The sequence below is a fragment of the Delphinus delphis genome, chromosome 10, assembly GCF_949987515.2.
Source record: "Delphinus delphis chromosome 10, mDelDel1.2, whole genome shotgun sequence".
In the NCBI taxonomy this organism is placed as follows: Eukaryota; Metazoa; Chordata; class Mammalia; order Artiodactyla; family Delphinidae; genus Delphinus; species Delphinus delphis.
Genome location: NC_082692.2, coordinates 2,759,109 through 2,782,232, shown reverse-complemented (window position 1 = coordinate 2,782,232; position 23,124 = coordinate 2,759,109). Strand labels below are relative to the sequence as shown.

Sequence of the window (23,124 nt, the reverse complement as noted above, 5' to 3'; positions counted from 1 at the left end):
GAGGTACAGTGTGTTCTGAGGTCAATTTCTAGTTCCTCCAAAGGAACTAGAGATAGACTGAGGCTTCCCCTGCGGGTCCCATATCACTCCTCAGTGAGGTACAGCGGGGAAAGGTGAAGGGTACAGGCAACCTCTCCAAGCCTAACAAGAACAGTACATTGTGAAATCAACGTAGGCTTCTAGTATCTCAGAGAAAAAGCTGCAGCTTGTTCTTTGAGATACACAGTGAAGACCCAAGAAGGACCCCAAGGGGCACCATGTTGACAACCACCAGTTATCTGCACTCTTCTGCTGCTCCAGTTTGGTTCTATTTTTTCGTGATAGACTGTGTGTTATCTACCCGAGCCATAGCCTGAAGGAAAATCCAAATTATCTTAAGCCACTGTGTTACCGAAAGTGGGGTCCAGCTGCTCGCCGTTCAAAAGCCAATGAAGAGGCAAGGCTGGTGGAAAGGAAAGTTTGCTTTATTTCAGATGCCGGCAACCAGGGGAAGGGGGGGACTCCTGTCCAAAGGCCGACTCCCCCCAACTGACAGCCAGCGGGCAAGAGCTTTTATAGACAGAGGGAAGGGGCTACACGCAGAAACAGCAGAGTCAGCTCTGACGGTCATCTTGAAATTGGTCATCGGTGCTCTGACCAGCCTCATCTTGACTGTTTTAAGTACAGTTAGTCTTCAGTTCCAGGGTCGGTTGGTTCCCATTTCCTCGAGGCAAATTCTCGGAATTGTGGCAGCTTGTGTCATGGCTACAGTCTGGTTATCGTGCAGTTAACTTCTTCCACCTGGTGGAGGTTTCAGTATTTACAAGACAGGATATTATCCACAGCCCTTGAGAAGGAACTAAAGGTCCCTGACTATGCTTAATGACGACACTATTATTATTTAGTCTTGTTGGACTGTTTTCCTTTGCTTCTGCATTTTCTCACTTCTCTGATTAAACTTATTCTTTGGCTAAAGTTTTTCTACAGACAAAAGGCAGGCGGAGGACATGGGAGGCAAGGACCCTAGGGTCCTGCTCCGTTTCAACTGCAGAGAAATGACGCCGCTGAGGAACAGGGTAAGGGGCCAGGTGAGGTGAATCACGAGGGCAAAGACCAGGAGAATCAACATGAAAGCCAGATGCGAAGGCCAACAGAGAAGAGTTTCGTGGCAGAGGACAACGTGAAGATGACGTGAGGATTTGGAGGCTGGTTCTCATGTCAACCTGCTGTGTGACATGGGGTTGAGTTCACCGGCTTCAAGAAGCTGATCGGGGCCACGACAGACAAATAAAGGAGTGGGGTCGATTAGAGAGCTGGAAGCACATCCACACACGTGAGTTTAGCTCGTCCAGAAGCTCTGAGACGGCTGAAGTGGGAGGTGCAGGGAATGAGGTGGGCAGAGAGGCACAGTCTGCAAAGGGTGAATAGTGGGCTGGGGTGCCGCTTCCCGTGCGGAAACTCTGGGAAGGGATGTAAACTCTGTCCCAGAATTATCCCACCTGGGGATGAGGAGGAACTGGGACAGTCACAAGCCAGGCCTCCCAGACTGGGGCTGGGAACCGCTCCCACGGGAGGTTCACGCCCAGCACTTCCAGGCTCGTGGTTCTGTAAAGTCCTCAGGCACAGAGATAAAACAGGAAGTTGGAAGTCATCAGAAAAGCACTAAAGGCACAGCATTTATATGTTATATTTGTACATGAAGGAGGCAGCCCTCCGCATGAGTGGGGGAAACGGACTATTCCGTAAGTGACGCTGGGAAAGTGACTAGCCGTATGGCAAAAGTTAAAATTAGTTCCCTAGCTCACACTGTTCACAAAAACAGAGTCCAGATGGATTAAAAACGTAGACGTAAAAAAAGGAAAAAGGAAAAAAATACGTAAAAAATCATGGGCAAATATTTTTATGACATCCGGATATGGAAGGATTTCTTAAGATGTGAAAATCATAAATTATCAAGGAAACACATATAGATATACTTATATATTAAGTTGGTTTTCTTAAAAGGAAAACACCTGTATCATAAAGGAACCACAAACAGTATGAAAAACCAGCCGACAGATTTAAAGAAATTATTGGCAGCCAACAAATATGATTAAGGATTAATATGTAGAATATATGTTATCCTTGTAATCAACAAGAAAAAAGCCCAGTTGATAAATGAGCAAAAGATATAAACAGGATTCACAGAGAAGGAAACCAAGGTCCAATAATCATATGCAAAAGATGTTCAATCTCAGGGAGATGCAAATTCAAACAATAAGACAATACGTCATCCCGTCAGATGGGTGGATACCTATGTCTGATAACACCAAGTGATCAGCAAGGATGTGGAGAAGTGGGAGCTCAGTACGTCGCCGCTGGCAGGCGAGGGAAAGCAATTTTGCAGCCATGAGATACAGAGGAAGAGTCAGGAGCAGCCCCGCCTCTAAGGAGGCGCCCTCAAAACGCACACATGACCCGGGAGACAGCCGGAAGGATGCCCACGGCTGGTGGTAATAGAAAAAGAAACGGGGAGAGAGGAAAGAGAGAGAGTGGGGAGGGAGGAAAAGTCTCCATGTTCCCGAGGGGGAGGGACAGATAAATAAAACACGTTTGGTTGTATGTGAAGTGCTGGTCGGCAGTTAAAATGAGGTAGATCTATGCATATGAACAAGGTGAAATCTCAAGGGCACACTGTCCAGTGGGGGAAAGAGGTCATTTGCAAAGAATACTTAGAATGTACCATTTACACCATCTATTTACAGTTTCTCAGCAAACCCAAAATGGTGTGGTTATTTATGGATACAAGAGCCATGTGTGAAGGAATGCTGGTGGCGCCTGGAACTGGGTGGAGAGGGAGGGTTCCGAGGAGGAAGACAGCTGTTGGGGAATGTCTTAAGGCTTCTTAGAAAGATCTAAGCAAACACGGCCAAATCTTAACATACATTTACCATCAGTGGTGGGCCTATAAGTACCTGTTACATTTCTGTATTTTGGGGGATGTTTGAAATAATCCACAATTTAAGATGTTAACGTGTCACTAAGTCAGAAGCGGCAGCTGTGGCGTGTCTGAGCTGTCAGCCTGGGGTCTCACCCGGGGGTTTCCCCACGAGCAGGTAGTCCTTACTCTCGAGAGCATCTGCATCACTGAGAGAGCCCCTGATACATGTGTCCTAAACCTGACCATGTCGCTCTTCTCCCAAAGTGACCGGTTTCCATCAGGTTAATTTGCAAAGCTCCAGGTAAGCCAACCTTGTGATGCACTATGTTATTTCATTGATAAATAACCAAATGATCGTAGTTAATAGAACTGCTCTAGGCAGTTATTTTATTTCTATTTTTATACATATATATAATTATATATCTATAAATTATATTTGTAATATAATTTCAGTTATGTTTTATATTTTATAATTTCATGTATAGAACTACACATTTATGTATAATTATTATAATTACAATTGTCCCCATTTTATAGATAAGTAAACTGATGCTGGGGAGTTACAGAGCTTGGTCAGGGTCTCACAAGTACCAGGGAGCAGAGGCGGATTTAGACCCAAGTCTGTCTTAGTCTGAAGCCTCTTCCTTGTGGGCAACTGCTCCGTAGGAAAGGACCGTAGGAAAGAAGTGCACAGGTCCACCCGGAGACCTCAAGTTTTCATCACTTTATCTTTTTGATTCTGAGGATGTGTATCGGAGGGGAGATAAAAGAATTCTCAAAAAAGAGATGAAGAGATCAAAGGGGTGTATCTCAGTTTCAGGAGAGAACAGCGTTAACTGGTGTCTTTCTCAGCGGGCGGCACCCTTCGGTAAAGTGAGCCGTCAAGCCGTGCAGCTCCTGCGGTTCCCTCTGGGCCTCGGCGCTGCAGTCAGATTCGGAACACGGGCCCTCCTGACAACAGGAGTGCTCAGACTGCCCGTTCCTGCCTTGCACCTCCCTCCTCTCCCTCCATGACCCCATTTTTGTTCCCCTAGCAGCTCAGGGCTTCTCCGAGCCAGTCCTCACACCTGCTGTGGTCAATGATTCTTCCTTCTGTCTCCAGAGGAACAATGTGTAAATGTGTAAATTTGCATAAATGTGCATACGTGTCCATAAAATAAAAGGAGATTTTATAGAAAAAAGATCACATATTTCTATCTGAACAGGATTACCTAGAGAGGTTGCGGGACTTCTTTCCCAGAAGATGCATAAGTTTGTCAGAGGGATTCCGTCTGGCTATTGGCAAGACCCTCCTAGATAATGGGCATCTGGCATGATGTGAGTGGTTGGAGCTCCTTGGGCGGGAGCTCAGGGCTCCCATCAGCATCCCACCAGCACAGCGTGATGGAGGAACTCCATCACTCACTGTTCCATTTGGGGGGTGGGGGGTGGGCACAGGCGGAAGGTAATTTGCATTCATCTCAAACCATTCGACTGTATTCTTCATTTCACGGGGATGCTCGAAGGACTGATGACTGTCTGGCAATTTAACCTTTGTAAAGCATCTTATAATCCGTGAAGAAGAAACACCATACACACGGAAGATCACCGGCAGCCTGAAAATAACAAGCTTGTCTCTCTCTCTCCTTCAGAATCTGCCAATAAACTCCCTCTTTACACAAATCCTGCCATGCTGCTGTGAAAGAATTTCAAAGAAAAGCCATGGGAACCTCTCCCCCCGCTCCCCCTGCTATTCACCACCGGTCCCCAAACAAACGTGTCTTTATGCCTCAAGTGTTCAGATCTCGAGACCTCTGGGCAGAATCTGACCACATCTTTCCATTTGGACGCTGGCTCCTCTATCACTCAGCACACCCTTCAGTCAGACACGCCCTGTGCAGAAAGGGCAGACCTCTCCCGTCCTCCTCTGTGCACATGCTCAGCTCTGTCCTCAGGGCCCCCAGGCCCTCCCGGGGACAGGAGAATCCAGGCAATGCATGAGCTGGGGGCTGCAGGTGTGGGGGCTCAGCCTCTGTCTCTGAGTGGTGAGGAGCACATGGGGAAGGAACCAGTCCTGACAAACATCCAGGCACAGGACAGCTCCGCAGGAGTTACAACAGGGTCGCGTTGGCACAGGCCAAAAGAATAGGCTGTAGCAATAGCCAAAACAACTCTGAAAGGGAAGAACCAAGTCAGAAGACCAGCTCTACCTGATTTCAAAACTTATTACGGGACTTCCCTGGTGGCACAGTAGTTAAGAATCCGCCTGCCAATGCAGAGGACGTGGGTTTGAGCCCTGGTCCAGGAAGATCCCACATGCTGTGGAGCAACTAAGCCCCTGCTCCACAACTACTGAACCTGCGCTCTAGAGCCTGTGAGCCACAACTACTGAGCCCACGCACCTAAAGCCCGTGTTCCGCAACAACGGAAGCCACTGAAAGGAGAAGCCCGTGCACTGCAATGAAGAGTAGCCCCTGCTCGCCACAACTAGAGAAAGCCCACGCGCAGCAATGAAGACCTAATGCAGCCAAAAATAAATAAATAAATTAAAAGAAAAAACTTATTATAAATCTACAATATATGATGCTGTATTTTTAGTGTAAAAGAGGAATCGATGACTAGAAGAGAAGAGCCCAGAAATAGACCCATGTAGATACAGTCAATTGATTTCTGATAACAGTACCAAGGCAATTCAAGGGGGGAAGAATAATCTAGAACAATTAGATGTCCAAATGCAAAAGAATCAACCTGGACCCTTACCTGACACCACTACAAAAATTAAAGGAAGGGGCTTCCCTGGTGGCACAGTGGTTGAGAGTCCGCCTGCCGATGCAGGGGACACAGGTTCATGCCCCGGTCTGGGAGGATCCCACATGCCGCGGAGCGGCTGGGCCCGTGAGCCATGGCCGCTGACCATGGCCGCATGGTCCGGAGCCTGTGCTCCGCAACGGGAGAGGCCACAGCAGTGAGAGGCCTGCGCACCGCAAAAAAATTAAAAAAAATAAAAATAATAAAACTTAAAGGAAATGGAGCATATACCTAAATGTAAGAGTTAAAACTATAAAATTTCTAGAAGAACAGAAAAGAAAATCTTACTGACCTTAGTTTTGGCAAAGATTTCTGAAATACGAAACAAAAACAAAGTACAAAAGAAACAATAAATTTGACTTCAGCAAAACGAAAATGTTTGCCCTTCAAAAGGGAAGGAATGGGAAATTTTAAAAGTAAGACGTAGATTATGAGAATATATAAAAAACATATATGCAACAAAGAACCTGTATGTGGATTATATAAAGAATTCTTACAACTCAACAATAAGAATTCATTTAAACGAATAAGAAAAATTGTACCCCAGAGATCTGAACACACACTTCACCAAAGATGATCTACTGACAGCCAATAAGCAAGTGACCAGGTGCTCAGCATCGAAAGCCCTTAGGCAAATGCAGAGCAGCATTATCATAAGATACTCCTACGCTCCCGTTAGAATGAGTAACATTTAGAAGACTGACCACACCAGGTGCTGGCACCCCATGCGGTGCAGCTGGAGCCCTTATCCTGCAGTGTCGGTGAGGCTCTACGGTGGTACAGCCACTTTGGAAAACAGTTTTTTCTTGAATGGGTCATGCAAGCCAACCATTCAACCCCTAGGTATTTACCCAAGAGAAACAAAAGTATATATGCACAAATATGCATGAATATCACAGCAGCTTTATTTGTAGTAACAGCCAAAACTGAAAATAACCCAAATGTGCGTTAACCCAAGGGTAAATGGTACATTTGCACAATGAATACTACTCACCAATAAAAGGGGATACACTACTGACACATGCAAACACGTGGCCGAATCTCAAAGTCATAATGCTGAGGGAAAGAAATCAGACAAAGAATTCACACTGTGTGACTCCATTTATGTAGAATTCAGCAAATGCAGACGCCTCTACCGCGACAGAGAGCAGAGCATTGGCTGCCTGGGGAGGTGGGATCCCCAGGGCACAAGGAAACCTTTGGGGTGATGAATATGTTCACTATCTTGATTGTGGTGACGGTGTCAAGGTGTTTACATATATCAAAAATCATCAAACTGTATACTTTATTTTATGTCAAAGTAATATAGTTTCCCCGTTGCGGAGCACAGGCTCCGGACGCGCAGGCTCAGCGGCCATGGCTCACGGGCCCAGCCGCTCCGCGGCATGTGGGATCCTCCCGGACCGGGGCACGAACCCCTGTCCCCTGCATCGGCAGGCGGACTCTCAACCACTGCGCCACCAGGGAAGCCCAATAATATAGTTTTTTAACGCCGTCTTGACCCAGTTTTGAGGCCCTGGCTAGAAACTGGTCAGCTCCCCTTCTTAATTAGCAGCTAATTAAGTCCACACCCCTACCACCTCCCTCATCAGACTCTCACACACCAGGCCACCATCCACCTGCTTTAATCACCCCAGGACCAGGGACCAGACAACCAGGACAACTGCTGTGCCCTAGAGTCCTCTGAAATTACTCAAACTGGCCAATTCTATGCCCGCTCACCCCGCCTTGCCTGTTCCTTCCCACTGAAACCACAATAGAGGCTCTTCCCACAGCTCACCCCTCCCTGGCCTCCTGATGGACCTGGCGCTTCTCCATGTGGCCCTGCCTGTGTGCACTGTCTCCAGAGAGCTGTGAGTATAACAAAACAGTAAAACTCTACCTGATTTCTTTCTCTTGATCTGCATGTGGTCTCCCCAGACCTCACTCAAGGCCATATGGTTAACAATCAATTATACTTCAATAAAGATGTTTTAAAACAATAAAGAGAATGTAAAGATATTTAGCTCCACTCCCATCATTGTACAGAAAAGAAAGAAGAGGAACGGGGAACCCCACCTTCCTCCCTGGGGGTGCGGTGGGGGAGGTGTGGCGGTTAGTCCCTGGCCTGTGCCCAGCTCATCTGCTGCACAAACATAAGAATTCTTAACTGGAAGTCCCTCAACTTCATTTCATAAGAGGAGGGGCGAGTGGGGCGAGGCAGGCATCTGGGGAGCAGAAAGCACACCTTTGCAGAGAAAATGACAAACAACCCAGGGCAAGAAGAAGAAACTGCAGTGGGAAGGGCCGGGCTGGCTGTGATCCAGACAGCAGCCTGAGAGCCCAGGGAGAGCCGCCAGGCCCTCTGACCAAGGAGCATTTTCCCTCCGGGGAGGCGTAGGCGGGCTCAGAAAATCACGGCCTCCGCAAGCAGAGAACCAAAGGCAGGGTTGTGAGGGAGGGAGGCTCGCCCACACGCCCAGCCCAGCAGCAGAGACACACGGTGCTCCGTGGGACCCCGCCCTCCCCCGCCCTCCCCCAGCAGCTCCTTCCCTTCCTCCCTCACCCAGCACCCTCACTTCGAGTCCATTCTTGGAGGCTCTTCACCTCGCCTGCACCTGCATGCCCACCCTCTGCTCTGCAGCAGCGCAGCTCCCAGCCTCGGGCGACTGCGGGGCACAGAGCCCTAGGGAAAATTCTGCCCACTCGCACCCCATCACCTTTAAGCTCCAGCTCAACCCAGAGGCCGAGCTCTGTCTGGGTAAACTTTCCCATCTCAACGCGTCCACTAGACCCGAGACAGGCCCTGGAGGGGTCCCCCGCATTCCCCCAAAGATCAGTTCTCCAGAAAGTAATTCACGAAATGACCAAAGTCACTAGAGGGCTGATTCATCCAAAGCCAGTTTGCAGAGTTGTGGCTTGAGACTCACGAATTATGGTCAGGGGCCCAGCAGTCGGCCAGGGAGTCATCGGGGGTGAGTGGGTACACAGCCCATTTTCCAGGCTCCCCGCCTACGTTCTAGCCTGAGGAGACCCTGCAGTAACCCTCTCAGCCCACTGTTCTTGGCAGACACACAGGGGGGAGGTGAAGCTGGTGTGGAGCCGGATGGAAGGCTTATCAGCCGAAACCAGGGAGCTGCCTAGCCGCCTCCAGCCTGTCGTGGCCGCCTTCACTGGAGGTCTCACCCCTACGTGGCTGCCACCCTCTAGCTTCTACGACATTACAGAGTCTCAATAAATACACAGGCAGGAGAACAGCCTGTGTATAATTTAAATAATCATTCTGAAAGATGCCTTTACTTGCACTGGAATGTAATCCACAGATTTTCTCACGGTCTGCTGGAACACTGCGCCTTTCCCTCGGAACTAGGAGCCATCACTTCCAGGCTTGACAGGGATAGAGCTGGGGACCTCCTGCCATCCGAGCTGCACCGAGGCCGGTTCACCTGAGTCAGATCCAGGTGTCAGTCCCTGGCTGAGCACCAGCTCCCACTCCTTGTACCCCCTGTACCCGGTCCCCCCAGGCTTCTGCTGAGACCTTAGAACCTGCCTTACCGACTTCTTTCAAGGTGAGGCATTCAGCATTCAGCATTTCTCCCGACTTCTTCCAATTTAACCCAGCACCGTGTTTTGTTAATTCGAGGGTAGATTCCGCCTGAGAATCGCCTGGGCTGTTTCACTTCCCTCCTGACCTCTCCGGCTACTGCCTCCCAGCCACATCCCCACTCAGCGCCCTGGAGGCTGCTACCCCAAACAGGACCTCACAGCTTTCCCTGGCCCTGAGGCAGGAGATAGATGGGCCCCAGGCTGAGCAGCTGGGGTCTGTCCCCTGTGGACTCCAAGATGAAGATAACAGGAGGGAGGAGAGGAGCCCTGCCCAGATAAGAGACCACACATTCCTCATTCCCGAACTCAGGGAGACCTTCCCGACTACACATGCACAGAAAGGCTCCTGAGGGTCAAAAGGGAGGGGGCGCCACCCCATAGCAGGTGACGTCAACCTAGCCATAGGCTTCTTCGCTGGAATCCATCTTGGCTAAGAGATGCGCACGCACACAGGTGAGGACCCCGAGATAAACCAAATACGGACTCAGAACCAGGCAAAGCAAGATGAATGGCCAGGGGAAACGCGGAAGAAATGCCCCACATGTGATTCAAACTGCCGTGAGGGCGTGACTCTCTCTGAGCCCGCCTGTGTGTGTCTATTCACAAGCACTCTTTTCCCTCCTAATAAACACTTTACTTGTTTCACTACTTTCTGTCTCTTTGTGGAAATGCATTTCCACAAAGCCGACGGGCCAGGGCCTTGTCGCTGGCCACTGTCCCTGGTGGCCTAGTGGCTAGGATCCAGCGCTCTCACTGCCACAGCCCGGCTTCAATCTCTGGCCAGGGAACCGACATCCTGCTTCAACCCGCTGCAGGCCGAGGCCACCCAAGATCAGCCCCCCAGCTCCTTACACCTCAGAGAAGGGAGAGCTGACTCTATATTTAAAAGCTGCTTCACCAAAATATCTTGTCTAATCTCTCCTCCAAATTTCTTTTGGCAGGAGGAGGAAGAAGGTGGCAATGGCCCAGCGTCAGGTAAGCGTGCAGCGCCGTGAAGGGGGCAGAGGGAAGGCTGCAGGGGTCAAGGTCTGTTATTCCTCACTTTGCCCATTAAAGTCCTTTCCAGAAAACGTCTCCAGGAGGGGAGAAACCTCCTTCATGTTTTTGGACATGTAGAGCTTAGGAAGGGATAAGAGAATCCGCGTGGCAAATTTGACCCTTGAAAGCCTGTTCAGCTCTGCACTTCAAAAGACCTGCTGTTTTCCTAACCTATTTTGTGCCACTAAGAGGCTTGTGGGGGGAGAGCAAAGTGCAAGGACAGAGTTGACATTGGCATTGAAACTAGACTGAACTTTGGTCCCACCATGAGGACTGGAGTCAAGGCTTTTGCTGAACTTCTTCGTCAGCACCTGGGACCCAGGGCTGGGCCCCACCTGTGGGTGCAGATGCTCACCCAGGGATGCCTGGAAAATCTCAGAACAAGGATGGAGATAAGACTCATTTCCCCCAGACCACACCAGCTTTGGGGCAGTCAAGGACTTAGATGACAGCTCACTAGGGTTTGGGCCCCAGTAGCTACCCAGACCCCCCAGTTATCTTCCTACCCTCTCCTCATGAAGCCCAGATGTTTCTCCTTTCAGCTACTTTTGCTAAAAACTATCTTTGCTTTTCACTCTTCAGAGGCTCCATCATCATCCCCCGTGGCCTGCTGGGCCGCAGCTGTTCCGAAGGTCCGGGAAGGGTTATGTAAGTGATTTCACGTCTTTCAGCCACTGAGTGTCTGGAGGGCCCCTGAGCAGCTCCCACACAGGTAGCGCCCCCTCGTGGCTCGTGGGTCCCTTTAAGTTTTCAATGTGGACATAAGAAGTCAAAGCTGAAAAGATAACTCAGAGTGCGGTCATACTAGTGAATGACCAGGCACGTCATCCAAGGCTCTGCCACAGAGAAGCAGCTTGGGGTCCAGGACGGAGTTAGGCGCAGACAGCTCTAATCTGGATGAGGGCTGCGATCCTCTGACGCCAAGGGTGGTCTGAGATCGAGGGCACAGGGCTCAAGACGAGGCAAGGGCAGGAGACGGGGTTCGTACTGGGTGGCCAGGTCTCAGAACTGAGCGCGTGGCAGCCCCCCTTGATGGTCTTTAAGTAATGTAGCCCGCATGCCCCTACGGCCTCCAACATGGCTCCAGTGAATCTGATTCATAAACCCGTCTGCACCGTTGGCATGACAACCCCACCATGCCCGTGAAACCATTCCTCCGTAAGGCAGGCTGGTTTCCTCAGCTACAGCCCTTGTCTGCCCGCTCCCACGGACTCACGAGTGACGGTCCCAGGGGTGAGGACACTGCGTTTGTCAGAACTCTTTCGATTGTGGATGACAGAAACCCAACGTAGACTAGCTTAAGCTATTTCTTAGGAACTTATTATAAATTACTTATTAGATAATTAAGAATTTATTGGAAGGTACTAGAATGCCTCATGCGATCCAAGGAAGGGTCGACCAGCAAGCCGTAAGAAAAACGGGGATGACAAGTCAACGTCTGGATGTGCCAGGACCCTCCACCCCTGTCTGTGTCTCCCTACAGTAGCCCCCATGCTCCCTCTCGGCTACGGAGCTTTCCCCATGTGGGATGACTCCTGAGTACCCCCTTCAGAAGGAGCCTCTATGTCCCAGGGACAATTCAAATATTCCAGATGAGGGAGGGCTCTCGGCGTGCCCACCTTGACCTGTGGTCAAGGGGATAGGGGCTCCCCTTAGCCCACCCACAGTACCACGTGCCTGTGTGGGGTACAGGTGAGAGCACCCCAGGAACGTGGCAGCGCCCTGGAGAACCAGAGTTCCCAGAGGAAGGGAAGGGGTTGGCGTCCCCAACACAGATTCCCAGCCCTAGTCCACAAAGCTCTTCCCCTGGATAACTCCCATCGTCCCTCGAGGCTCACCTCAAGGAAACGTGCTCTGACCACCTCCCTGTCTGGATTAAGTGCCTGCCCGTGTGCTCCCAGCACCAGCATACACCTTTATCTCTCGTCTGTGTTTCTGGTCAATTGCCTGACCCCTCCCCAGACTGCGATCTCCTGCAAATACAACTGTGGCCACATCTTTGCACTTCTAATACCTAACCCAGGGCCTGGCACGTGATATGCTTTCCATAAAAAAATGTGTTGAATAACGTATCAACAAAAACACTGACAAACAAGGGCTAATCCAGTGGCGACAGGAGAGAGGCTACAGACACTTCAGGAGGTGCTAAGGCAGCATCGCATGCCAGCTCAGAGCCGCCGAGGGGAGGCACCAAGTCATGAAGGAAAGGCTGAAGTTTGTTCAGTTTATGTTGTTTAAAACAGAGGATTTATATCTTTTTTTAAGATTTTCATTAAAAATGGTGAAACTGGCACAACACTGTAAATCAACTATACCCCAACAAAAATTTTAACAAGTAAATAAATAATGTGAGAGAGGGACTTCCCTGGGGGTCAGTGGTTAAGAATCCGCCTGCCAATGCAGGGGACATGGGTTCGATCCCGGGCCGGGGAAGATCCCACATGCCACGGGGCAACTAAGGCCGTGAGCCACAACTACTGAGCCTGCGCTCTAGAGCCCACGAGCCACAACTACTGAGCCCGCGCACCCACAACGAAAGATCCCGCAGGCTGCTACTAAGACCTGACGCAGCCAAATAAATAAATGTTTAAAACTAAAAAAATAAAGTCCCCTACTATTAAACAAAAATAATAATAAAAATAATGTGAGAGAGATTTGAAGATTCATCCTCCAACAAAACACATACACACACACGTCATGATATCTTAAGCTCAAAAAAGACATGTAACCCAAATTAATGCGTAAATGTGTATAAAATTATATTATTGTGGGAAGTTATTAAAGCTGTTATCAAATTTAAAAATGGTGAAAAAGTAAGCATCTATTTCCTTGATTTGTGTGAAACTGTGCTTTCCAGATTACTTTCTCTGTTTATTTATTTATTTATTTATTTATTTATTTTGCTGTACGCGGACCTCTCACTGTTATGGCCCCTCCCGCTGCGGAGCACAGGCTCCGGGCGCGCAGGCTCAGCTGCCATGGCTCACGGGCCCAGCCGCTCCGCGGCACGTGGGATCCTCCCGGACTGGGGCACGAACCCGCGTCCCCTGCATCGGCAGGCGGACTCTCAACCACTGCACCACCAGGGAAGCCCTTTACATCTTTATTGGAGTATAATTGCTTTACAATGGTGTGTTAGTTCCTGCTTTATAACAAAGTGAATCAGCTATACGTACGCATATAACCACCCTTTTTCAGATTCTTTTCCCATATAGGCCATTACAGAGCGCAGAGACAATTGTAAATGGACTCCTGAAGTCATTTTTCCAGGGACCCCAAAACTGCATATTTTCAACACTCTGAAGGTCTTCAATGTTCACACTGTAAAGACATGAAATTATCCCCCCAAAATTCTTCCTCCATAATTCATTTTAGTTTGTTTTAATAAGTGTATTTATATTCACACATGTGTATATGTCACATTGCTAAACACCCAGTAACTGAAGAGAGTTTGCAAACTAGCTGCTTACACAGCAAACTGGTGAAAACATAACCTAACAGGAAGCCAGGCTGCTCCAGGAAGCCCAGTCATCTCAAGACTGCCGTGTGCCCTGACCCACAGCAGCCTGGAAGCACATCCTGGCAGGAAGTCTGGAAACTCCTGCGGGTCCCCGCCTCCTTCCCCTTGCTCTTCTCCAGTCCCGGACCCAGAGGATAACTTCTCGTGTCTTCATATTCATGGACACACGCATCCCTGCAGTCCTGCTTTCAAGAAACGATGGCAGAAACTCGCCCTGGGAAATGTACTGTGACAATGTCTCTTACGCCGTACGGTGTTGTGGAGAGTAAAGGCACAGGTGAAGGCAGAGCCTTCCTAGCCACCCTGACCCAGAGGGCTTCGTGCTCCGGGTCGACAGCCAGCGGGCTCTCTACTGGGAGGCCCACCGTGTCCAACCAGCGACCACTGAACGCATCTTCTGAGTGATTCCTGGTGCCAGCTGGGATGGTTAATCCTATGTGTCCAGGTGGCTGGGCCACAGCGCCCAGACAGGTGGTCAGACATTATTCTGGACGCTTCTGTGTAGGAGTGTTTTGGATGAGATTAACATTTAAAGCAGTAGGCTTTGAGTAATGCAGATTGCCCTCCATAATGAGGGTGGGCCTCGTCTGATCACTCGAAGGCCTGTATAACCTAGACTAACCTCCCCAGAACAAGAAGGAGTTCTGCCCGCAGACAGCTCTGGATCAGACTGACACACTTCTCGAGGCCCTCCAGCTTCTGGCCACCCTGCAGATATTGGGCTTACCAAGTCTCTATGGTCAGGTGGACCAATTCCTTAAACTCTCTCTCTCTCTATATGTGCACGTCCTGTCGGTTCTGATTGTCCAGAGAACCCTGACATTCTTGTCTCGTCTCCAGCAGTGTCCCTTTCTGGAGCAGAAGGGAGAGGGGGAAGGAGCCGGGCAGCCGTAGCCGCACCACCCCCCAGGCTCTCTGTGCCCCTTCTCTCCCCTCAGTGCCCACCTCCGCCCACCTCTGAGAGGCAGGGGCTTCCAACCATGTTGCATTTCGCCCGAGAGCATGGCAGGGAGAGACCATACTAAAAAGTTCCAACCCAGCCTGGCCCACCTAAGAGGGACCCATGCATGTGTCGGCCTCTTTCCCCTTCCACATTCATCAGCACTTCCTGAGCACCAACTGCAACCCAGCTGGTGCTGGAACAATAGACAGGGATTAATAAGGCACAGCCACCTCCCCTAGGGAGCCAGAAGGTCATGTCCCTTTTCTTTTCTTTTTCCTCATAACTGGAAACAGCACCCAGACATCAGAATCACAACTATTTTTAAAATCCTTTCAGACACCACTTAAAGAGAAAGCTATAGAAGGAAAGGCTATAGACCACCAACTGGGGACCGAATTTGACAGCCCCTCGCCTTCAGGTGACTATACCCAGGGGTATAAAGGAATTTACGTGCTGAAGAGCCAGAGACGTGTTTTTTCGATAAATGCAGCAGCTTGTTTAGAGACTGTTTCGTTAAGTCATTTTCTGTCTACTCTCTGAAATGCTGATCAAAACTTTTAGGTTCTTGAAAGTGATGATGAATCCCTTACAGTGCAGATTTTTTTTAAACATGCACAAGAATTTTGGGAGTTTAAAAATGATCTTTAATTTTAGTCAAGACAGAGCATTAGGAAGGAATTACAAGCTTCCTTTTGGAAAGATAAATGTGCTTTAGAACTTCTTGTTCCCAAAAGACCCTGTAGCACTTTGCAGTGCTGTCGCCAGTACGTGGCAGCAGAGGGACTACTGTGACTTCTGCCCCACCCCTGGCTTTGGAAGCAAATCACTGACCTTTCTTTGGTCTAGGTGACTGTGCTGCGTTTGCTCTTGGCATCAAATATGTCAAACCACCATGGCATCTACTGATATCAAAAATAAGTACAGGGCTTCCCTGGTGGCGCAGCGGTTGAGAGTCCGCCTGCCGATGCAGGGGACACGGGTTCGTGCCCCGGTCCGGGAGGATCCCACATGCTGCAGAGCGGCTGGGCCCATGAGCCATGGCCGCTGAGCCTGTGCGTCCGGAGCCTGTGCTCCGCAACGGGAGAGGCCACAGCAGTGAGAGGCCCCCGTACAGCAAAAAAAAAAAAAAAAAAAAAGTAAGTACACCACTTGTATAATTTATTAAAATTGAAGTGTACATAACTTCTAACCCACTTCTAGAAATATTTACGATAGGAATAAAAACACGAATATGTAATAATAATAATAAAAATAAGCACAACACAGCGTGGAACTGATTTGAATACATCATTCTCAATTAAACACTAGGCTAGGAGTCTCAGTGGCGGGAGGAGAGGGGAATTCGTGAGATCCCAAATGTGCCCTGGTCCGCTTGTGTGGCGTTTCCTTGGCGTCCCCAAAGGCAGCGATGCGCCAGCTTCAGAGCGGTTTGTTTCTGAATGTGCGTTTTCATGGCTCCGCTGTCCCGGGCACCCCTAGGCCTGGATTCCAGCTCAGAGCATTCACTTCTCTCTTCTCAGACTGCTTTTGTGCCAGCCAAGTATTTGTCCCCAACTTCCTGACCTGTGTCCCAAGAAGCCTAAGAGAACAGTGACACAGTGTTCTGTTCCCCGTGCCTGGAGGTGGCGGGGTAACCCCCGTTAGGGATGCTGTAGAGATGACTGTCGCTTGGAGCTGGATGGATATTGGACCAGAAGACACTGAAGCCCCTTCTGGGTCTGGGATCCCATTTCTCATACAAACGCTCGGCATTTTCCACACGCCTCGCAGTCAGCACTCCTTGGGAACAGACCCCTTAGGGGAGGCTCAGTCCAGGCGGCAGCTACAGTTTGTACCGCTCTCTCAGTATCCTCACTGTTTCAGGGGGGTCCCTTTCTCTAGTCTCCACCCTGCACCCACCCTTCCTCCAGGGCCTCGATCACCACCTGATTTTCCATTTACTCCTGAGCTGATTTCATCAACGTCTGCCTTCTTCCCTTTCCCGAAAGCTACAAAGGGCTGCGCTCAGCAGGACAACTCCAGGACTTTGCATACAATAGGAGCTCAACAGCTGAATGAATGGCCGTGTGAATGTCCATCTCGGCCCCATCTCTCTTCCACCTTGAAGCTGTGTGCTGTGCAGGCCAGAGTGTCCTGCTGTCTGGTTCTTGGTGCCCTGAGCTGGCCCCACTGTCTGCGGCTCTTCTCGGCCCTTACAGGAGAGCTTGGGAGCGCTGGAGCACCACAGCACCTGTTCTTTCTGCAAATGTCCTTCCAGCAAATTCACGCTTCTGACCTGCAAAAACCAGCTCCCTTGGACCTGTTCCATTGCATTTTGACTGCAGTGCCCCGGGCTGCCACCCGCGTTCAGAAGGCCCTTCATGTCGCAACAGACACACAGTCCTCTCCATCTCTGACCTAACTCCACCACGACACTGTCACTCTGCCAGCTTCCAAATTCCTGCAACGAGTGACTTTGCCCAGGGGACCCTTTGTGGCCTCAGAGGGCAGTAGGCCAGAGGGCACGTTCCAGGGACACCGGACAGCGCAGAGGGGAGGCGCCAGCCCAGGGTCAGGTCCAATCTGACGTGACCTTCCCTCAGTTCTTCCTTCACTTGTTGGCTTTGGTTTCCTCTTTAGCAGAAAGAGGAGGTTTGGACGCATAGAGTCTCTACCGGTCCTGAAGACTGGTCATAATGCCAGGGACACGGGCCCTGAGAGCAGCCCCATCCCAGCTGGAGACCTAACGTATCTCAGTCTCCAAAGGAAACAGAAAATAATAGGAGTGTTCACCTAGATTCTTAAACTTCGCCTTAGAATGCCACGGCTGAGTCTCTCATGGACCTACACTGACCAGGGCCCAGGTGAATTACTTCTCGAATGATAATAATGGAGGAAGCTCGTCAGTTTCTTAGTCCACAACGCAGTGTTGAGTTCTCTCCCACAGTTCTCTACGGCCTGTGAACAACAGGGGATTTTTTCTGGGGCCCCATCTGGGTAGCAGAAGCTACAGAGGAACCACCTTGCTCTTCTCTCTCTCATTGGCACACTCAGCCGACCATCATGAGGGAGAAGAAGTTCACTTCTCCGATGGAAACAGCTCCCCCGAAGGGCCAATGCTTATGCTGGTGGTGGAAGTTGAAAAAAAAGGGATCTAGTGATTTCAGACGCAGGTGGCAGCACGCGGCAGCTTGCACCAAGCAGCAGTGAGCAGTAGCTGAAAGCAAAGTCTTAGCTCCCTGACCAGGAATCGAACCCAGGTCACCTGGATGGAAACCAAGATCTCAACCGCTAGAGCACGGGGCCAGCAGTCAGAATCTGAGTCCCCAGCCCTTTGCCTATCTTGAAAGGAAGAATCTGACAAGGTGACGGAAGGTATAGAAGAAAGTTAAGTGTTTATTAGAAAAGCAAATACATGCAGAGAGACGCGCGGACAAGCTCAGTGAGAGCATCGCGAGAGTCGTGCCTCTGGGGGGTTTAAATCCTTTTAAAGGGGGCAGTCTTCCAGGTCTTTGCCTTCTCCTTGGCCAGTCATATTGTTTTGACCCCATGGCTAATTTGTCTCTGGACCCTCCCCTGGGTGTGCACGCACCCCTCAATCAAGATGGATTTCATTGCAAAGGCCTCTGGGGGGGAGACAGCAGACTTACTGTGGTCTGGCATCCCCTCCTTTTTGACCCCCAAGGAGCCTTTCTGCACACGTGCAATGTCTCCCTCGCCCCAAGGACGGGAAATGTACAACCTCTTGATCTTTCAACAGGGTTTAGCCCCTCTCTGTCCCTGCTGTGAAAGTGCCCAATGTCTGGTTATCTACCCTATTCCTGTTGCTGTTTTTCATATCAAAGTGCAGATTTCGAAATATAGACAGGAGTCCAGTCATAAACCCTGGAGCCCGTTTGTCTCTTGCCTCAGGAAATGTGAACGGGGGGCTGGTAACGAATGTCTGACCTGGAGCCCACCTTCTTCCTCCCCCCAGGAGGTGTGACCAGGAGGCCAGTTGGCCTGGAGCCCATCTATCTCCTGCCTCAGCAGGTGTAAGGAAATAACGGTTCTTCCAGAAGGTGGAGGTTTTAGCTCATTACAGCACGGCTGTGGCTCTGGGCTCTCTGATGGGAATGGATCCACTAAAGTTCTTCTCCGAGACGTGGCAGCGTGGCCCAGGACACTGTCACAGTGACCAATGCTGCTCATGGAGAGAAGAGAGAAGGGAGGAGAAGAACTCCAGTGGTTTCATCTGGAGTTGTATTTCACTGTATTCTATAGGAGAAATCAAAGTGTATCACAGAGGTCAACAGCCTCTCCTGTGAAGGACCAGATGGCAGGTACTTTAGGCTTTGTGGCCATTCGGTCTATAATGGGCTGAATCGTGCCCCCAACCAAATTCATGTGTGGAAGCCTCAACCCTATACCTTAGAGTGTGACTATTTGGAGGTGGGGGTCTTTATAGAAGTAATTAAGGTAAAGTGAGGCCATTAGGCAGGGGCCTAATCCAATACAGCTGATGCCCTCACATGAAGAGAGACACACACAGACTAAGGGGCAATTGTGTGAGGACACGAAGAAGACGGCCGTCTACAAGCCAAGGAGAGAGGCCTCAGAGGAAACCAGCCCTGCTGCCCCCTGGACTGCAGACATCAGGCTTCAGAACTGTAAGAAGAGAACTCTATAGCTAAGCCCCCCGGTCTGTATTGCTTGTTACGGCAGCCCCAGCAGACTGATGCACGGTCTCTGTTGCAACTACTCCACTCTGCCTTTGTACAGAGAAAACCACCACAGACACTAGGTAAACAAATGGATGGGGCCGCTCCAGTAAACCTTTATTTACAAAAGGGGGTGGGAGGGACTTCCCCGGTGGTCCAGTGGTAAAGAATCCACCTTCCAATGATGCAGGGGATGCGGGTTCAATCCCTGGCCGGGGAACTAAGATCTCACATGCCTTGGGGCAACTAAACCGCGCGCCTCAACTACTGAGCCCACGCATCTCAACGAGAGAGCCGTGCGCCGCAAAGTACAGAGCCCACGTGCTCTGGAGCCCATGCAACACAACTAGAGAGAAGCCCGCGTGCCACAACTAAGACCCCATGCAACCAAAAATATAAATAAAATAAAATTAAATTTAAAAGGGGTGGGAGCCAGATGTGACCCAGGCCCCGCAGTCTGCCGACCCCTGACAGAGCTTCACCCACAGTGCCCTTCTCAACGCCATTAGCTGGGCAGCACGTAAGATTCTAGGTGAGAACTACAGGCCCAGTGAGTGGACAGAAGTCAGAACAGTTCAAGGCTTCAGGTATCACCACACCTGACACCTCATTTTATGTTTTATCCAGTTTGCTTCTGAGAAAAACAGGGATTTTTCTCCTAATTGCCCTGTGGGAGATACTGCGTGGTTTCCAAGGAAAATAACAATTCTAAATTGTATATTATTTAATTAGTAATGTGCACTGTTTGTATGTAGAAAAAGTAGACCTAGTATCACAGCTGGCCACTGCAAAAACCCTGCCTTTGGTATCTGTGCTCTGGAGCATTTTGTAGGCAAGTTGCCTTGCGACAAGGCATTTCGGTAACCAGGCCCCTTGGGTAGAATTCAAGGTCACTCACTCAGCAATCTTTGTATAATAGGACGACTGGGCAAATGCTCTCCTAGAGAAATACTCTAACATCTTTTCCTCCTTTATACTGAGGTCCTAATAAGTGCATAGCACAATAAAAGGCGCCAAGGAGAGTATGAAAGAAACACAAAGCAACTCATTGCCCAGATGAAACAATCTGTGAATAACTGAACAGTACGCTGTGTTCTACACCCTACTGCCTCACAGCCTTGTAGATACAACGAGAATTCAGGGACTGGGGAGCACGTCAGAGAAGTTATCAGGGTGATGCTTTAGTGGGTGAAAGGAGGAAGGCGTTTAGACGGAAGAACAACGTGAATACAAGGGTGAAGGCTTACATGGCTGGTAGGGGTAGGAAACAGGATGGATGGAGAAGCCGTATCCAGAAATACATGGAAGCTCGAAGGATGGTTCTCAACTGCAAGTGGGAGGAGAGGGGGTGAGCAAAGTGAGCTGGGAAGTCTCTAAAATACAGATGCTGCCTTTGCCGACCAGAGCAAAGCATGAAAGACGGGAAGGAGTTGCCAGACCTTCCCAGTGACCCTGATGCCCCCACCTCGTTCTGATGGGCAAGAGGCCAGTGATTTCCAAAGCATGGCTCCTGCATCGGCATCACCTGGTAACTTACTGGAAATACAAACGTGTGTGTGCCACCCCTGACTTACCGAGACAGAATCTCAAAAATCTGTGTTTTCGCAAGGCCTCCAGGTGAGTCTGCTGCATGGTAAACCCAGAACGCTGGGCGAGGGACCCATGCTGTTCCACCCTGGCCACCAGGTACAGTCACCTGGGGAGCTTTCAAAGATTTGATGTCATTGTTTGGGGGTGGGGTCCCAGCATACATTTGATAAAAGTTCCCTGGGTGATGTGCATACAGTACTGAGAACCCCCGAGCGAGACAGTTGAGCCAAAGCTGCAATGTGGGAAATACCGAGGCAAATATAATGTCCCCACCTGGGTTAAAAATAGGGACCAATACTCAAACAGATACTTGTATGCTAATGTACATAGCGGCACTATTCACGGTGGCCAAAAGGTGGAAATAACTCAGATGTCCATCAGCAGGTGAATGGACAAGCAAACTGTGTTCTATCCATACAATGGAATATTATTCAGCCATATAAAGGAAGGAAGTTCTGATGCGTGTCACAACATGGATGAACCTTGAAAACATTATTCTTGGTGAAAGAAGCCGGTCGTAAGAAGCATACTGTATGCTTCCACTTGTATGAAGTTTCCAGAATAAGCAAATCCATAGAGACCACATGCAGACTGGTGTTTGCTTAATGGGGTTTTCTTTCAGGGTGATGAAAACGTCCTGGAACCAGCTGGAGGTGATGGTGGCCTGACATTGTGAGTGCAGGAAATGCCACAGAACTCTACACTTCAAAACGGCTTATGTTGTGTTTTGTGAATTTCACTTCAATAAAAAAAAATAGGAATTAAATAATACATATAAACCCTTCTTAAGAAATATACACAAGGAAAAGGGACAGGGCACAGTTTGCCTGCCAGCACTGCAGTGTGGTCCTGGGCTGTTGGTTTTCCCCACATTCTCCCAGCCCCGCTCTCCCCGCACCAAGCAAAGAGCCTGGCTTTGTCTCTCACTTCCAGCTGCAGTTTGATCAGGCAGGTGGAATGCATCTGCTCTTTGCTGTTGTTCTATTGGCCCACGTTTCTACGTGTTTCTAATTTGAAGGCCTACTGTCTTAGTCTGCTCAGTCTGCTGTAGCCAAAATACCATCGACTGGGGGCTATGTTGTCACACAGCTAGCCTTTTTCTCCCAGTTCTGGTGGCTGGGAAGTCCAGTCAAGGTCTGGCAGATTCAGTGTCTGCTGAGGGCCTGCTTCCTGGTTCACAGATGACCATCTTCTCGCTGTGTCCCCACAGGGCAGAAGGCGGAGAGAGAGCTCCTTGGAATCCCTTTCTAAGGGCACAAATTCCATTCATGAAGGCCCCACCCTCATGACCTAATCATCTCCCAAAGGCCCCACCTCCTAACACCTTCACATCGGAAGGGACGGAAACATTCAGTCTATAGCCCAACCGAGAGGTTAGGAGCTATTGACATGTTTTTTTTTTAAATTCCTTCATGGCTCAGATTACACATTTTCACAGAAATATGAAATGTAATTACTATAGGGTTAATCAAGACTAATGGGATGGTCTAAATATTCATCTTTTCAAAGTGTCAGATGTTATAATTCTGGAACTCAGAATTATTATGACAGAGGGTCCCACCAATATGAGGAGGTTCGTACCAAAGAAGATGACATGAAAAAGCCAAGAGAAAAGGTGACTTTGAGGAAGTTACACGTGGGCAACATGTAAGTTGGCGCCATCTCTCTGGAGCACGACTTGACAACACAAGACTGGTTGTAGGTGCTGCACACCCCGCGAGCCAGTCCTCTGTATCTAAAAATATATCATAAGGAAATAAGCATGCAGGTCACAGTGTGTGGCTGCAAGATAGTCTCGTAGATGTGTTTATAAAAAGGAAAACTAAAACTTGACCCAAATGTCAAACCATAGGCTGCCCGTTAAATAACTGATTCCACATCAATACAATGAAAATCATTCAGCAGTCACAAACAACAGACACTTCTTAAATAAATTATAGTTCAGCCATTCATTAAAAATTATTTGTGGGAAGAATAAGTAGACTTCTACTTCCAGGCAAAATGGGCCAAGGGAGACCAGATTTACCCTCTCACCAGAGGTGACTGGAAAAATGGCCAAAATACATGAAACAGAGGTTTTCAG

General features: G+C 49.4%; 1 long non-coding RNA gene across 1 annotated transcript in view; it reads right to left on the bottom strand.

Moving 5' to 3' along the window:
• Positions 1-360: 360 nt before the first annotated feature.
• LOC132431832 (uncharacterized) overlaps positions 361-23,124 on the bottom strand; it is a 36,742-nt gene continuing 13,978 nt past the window's right edge. The window contains exon 5 of the long non-coding RNA XR_009520810.1: positions 361-780. This is a non-coding gene — a long non-coding RNA (uncharacterized lncRNA). The remainder of the gene's footprint in view (positions 781-23,124) is intronic.